The sequence below is a fragment of the Camelus dromedarius genome, chromosome 7 (genome assembly GCF_036321535.1).
Source record: "Camelus dromedarius isolate mCamDro1 chromosome 7, mCamDro1.pat, whole genome shotgun sequence".
In the NCBI taxonomy this organism is placed as follows: domain Eukaryota; kingdom Metazoa; phylum Chordata; class Mammalia; order Artiodactyla; family Camelidae; genus Camelus; species Camelus dromedarius.
In genome coordinates, this window is record NC_087442.1 from 46,432,571 (window position 1) to 46,435,923 (window position 3,353).

Consider the following 3,353-nt stretch of genomic DNA (forward strand, 5'->3'; position numbering starts at 1 on the left):
ATACCCTGAGAAAAAGTTCAGGAGTAACCCATACAGCTTATGCATCAAAATTTGAGATTAAACCAAACCCAATTATCCAGCACCCAGAAACTCACTTATTCCCCAGTTCTCTCACCGGATGCCCTGGCTAGCCAGTATTGGCCAAAGCCATTCTAAATTTTGTTGGGTAACAATGTTCACACTCTGCTTTCTGCTATGCTGTGGCTACTAGAATACATTGTCAAGACACTGAGTCCCACACCACTCATACCACACCGAGATCTAATGTCAGATGCCAGAAATGGTAAGTTTTAAAAGTCGTTTATTGAAATAGAACTTACATTCAGTAAAATTCACCCCCAAATTTAACACATGCAATCACCACCATAATCAAACTGTAGAACAGTTCTTCAAGACTCCCCCAAGCCCTTTGCAACAAACTCCTCCCTGACCCTTAGGAATCCATTGATCTTTCAAAGGGATCAAATTTAATCATTAGAATGATCTAGTATAGAAAAAACTGTAAGCACATAAAGTTTTAAAAAGGATACCTTGGGACATATAATCTTTAAAACAGTCAAAAGAAATGGGACTTAAAATTAAAGTGGTCAACCAAGTTGTCTTATGATAGTTGTAGACTGTTATCAGTCTAGTTACTGTGTCAAGCTTCAGGCTGGGGCTGGTGGGTAGAAAAACTTTTAAATAATAGAATTGAATTCTACAAACATTCTCTATGGGGCAGATATATGCTGTTACAGATATTTGGCACATTCTCAAATGCTCACCCCTTCTACCACCATGAAAGGGACAAAGAAAGCCAAAACCTCTATTCTGTATGTATCAATCGTCACCTGTTCAAACACACCTTATCTTCTTGAAAAGCTTCTTTCAAGCACCAGGCCTGTAAAGGAAGTATCACAGTAGGTAATTAGAGCAGCAATGATGAAATAAGATGTCAATAAGAAAATAGCGTCTAGACCATGTTTACAAAAGCTATGCAGGTAAGTAAAATAAATTTCCCAGTGTACTATACATTGTCAACTCAGGAATAGTAATGGTCTGATGGAAATGTTAAAAATTTTTTTCTTTTAAACTCAAAATCTATCTTACTAATGCTAACAATTCACCTCAGCCTTCTGGAAGATTCAAACTCAAAATGGCCACCATTGCCAAAGCTAAACATTTTGAAAGATTAGACACCAATCACTTAAAAATTCAACTTTTTTCTAAAATAACCTTTTTCTTGGCACAATAAAGCATTACCTACTTACTAGAGGATTCCCCCTCCCCCTACTTTACTTATAATATACTTTTTAAAGGGGGTATGGGATGTAACTGCTTTCAATATTTAATTCCTGCCTGTCAAATTGGCCTCAGGTAAATCCTTTAACCCATCAGAGCAGAACGATATTCAATCAGATTAGTTTTCTCATCCTTGGCCAAGGAATTCTATTCAACTATTTAATAACTCAAGCCAAGTTCTCTCCATTTGGGTCAATACCTGAAGTTTGTCAGCATCTTGAACTGGGCTGAGCCTGGTAGGAAAGTGAGAAAAACAATGGTAAGAATATCATATGGTAACATTTTATGGTTTGGGTTTTTTCTTTTGGTCTAGAGTGTCTTCTTTTTACTGGGCTATCTACTAGCTACCTTTGATGAAAAAGCTATCTGAGTAGAATGCCTGTAAAAACAGTTACATTCTCCAAACTTTCTGACGCTGGGAATCTGCAATTTCTAGGCATAAGTAAAATGACTAGTGAACTACATTCCTATACTGTGGGAATACTTTTTATAGAACATCAGCAGTTATCTTTCCAAATTTATCACCTTGTTAAATTAGCACAGAATAGTATCAATTTAAAAAAAAAAATAAACATTGCTGGCAACAGTATTTACCTAGGAAAAACTGAAACTTTTAACACTTGAAACTTGTTTACCTAGAAGTGGGGGTTAGAGCCCAGGGAGTGGAGAAAAGTCCTTAAATAGACACTGGCTCCGGCTGCTGCTTCCTTCCTGGCTCAGTCCAACCTCTCTTCCAGAGGGAGCTGTTTAAAGTTTGGCTCAGCAAGAGCCCCCAATATCTAAGTCAGGTGTAAAACAAAGCCAGACCACTGCATTTCCCTATGTTGTAGTGCCATTCACTAGCGATGGAGGTAGTCAGGGTAGGTCCCTGGGGTCCCTATACACACACACACACACACACACATACATATATACATATAGCTGAAAAGGGAGGGTGCCCAGGACACAGCTTGCAACGCGACGTTTTGTTTCCTCTTTAAAAGCAGGATAAAATGAATGTCCTATTCGGTTTCCTAATCATAAAATTAGGTATTTCCCGATCAATAAAAGGGTCTTTCACAAATGAAGCAAATACGTAAACACACCAAGAGCTTCACATTTTAAGAGATTATTCGCGGTATCAATGATAACTAGGACGATTTCCTCATTCATTCACTCTCAATTTAGATCTCTACAAATTTTACTGAATTTGGAGAATAGCCCTCTCTACAGTAATGTATACCAGTGGAACACATAACCCCAATGGTTCCGATTTCTTCCCGGGGCAGAAAAACCACGACGGGCCTCACACCCTGAAAATGATGTTAGAGGGTCTCCTGCTGCATTCCGCACTGTCACTCCCCTAAAGGTGAATATGAGGGAGGAAATAGCAGGCTCCCTCTTTAAAGGCTCACAGCACTTAGCGGATCCCGCAGGACTCAGCCCCAAACCTTTTAAAAAGCCCAATTTCCGCGAGAAGTGGCAACTGAAAGGCATTTGTGGTGGGGGAGTGTCAGTGTGGGCGAAATTACCTCCGTTTTTTGCTAACACCGGAGTTAGCTCTGCTCGGCACGGAAACCTAAAGCGTTTCAGGCGGGTGATCTTACCCGCTCCCTAAACTGGCCGCGTCCGCGTGGTCAGAGCCACTAGGCAGGCGGAGACCCCCGCGTGCGCCAAGAATCTGGACACCGTCCCGGGCTCTGCGTCTCTGCCTCGGATCAGTTTGAAAATGTGTTTTGTAATTTTTTTTTCCACTGTAGGAGTTTCAAGCTCCATGTGGCCCAGATCCCTTGAGAGTCGGGGTCAAAGGCACACGAAATGCTGAGCACCTCGGCCTCTGGGGGAAAGGAGGGTTCTTAGGTGCCACGAGGGTCGTTTTCCGGTAAGGAAGGCCGCCTTCCCACCCCGCACCACGAGGACTTCCCCGCCTCAGAGAAACCCTCACTACGGCTCCCCTGGGGGTTGGGAGACCTCTCCCAAGGGGGCGCCGAGCTGAAGCCGAACCCGGGTCTCGGGCGCCCAGACAGGGCAGGCCCGGGGACAAGGAGGGGCGCGCCTAGTAAGTGCCATTGGAGAGTCCCCCCAGCTACGTG

General features: G+C 42.8%; 1 long non-coding RNA gene and 1 other non-coding gene across 2 annotated transcripts; both read right to left on the reverse strand.

Moving 5' to 3' along the window:
* Nucleotides 1-284: 284 nt before the first annotated feature.
* On the reverse strand, nt 285-3,353 carry LOC116154013 (uncharacterized). Its single transcript, XR_004137817.2, has 2 exons — nt 1,481-3,353; nt 285-880 (listed from the first exon to the last, which is right to left on the reverse strand). It is a non-coding gene; the product is annotated as an uncharacterized LOC116154013 (long non-coding RNA).
* Nucleotides 1,348-1,421, reverse strand: LOC116154133 (small nucleolar RNA SNORD93). The gene has a single exon (XR_004138026.1). It is a non-coding gene; the product is annotated as a small nucleolar RNA SNORD93 (small nucleolar RNA).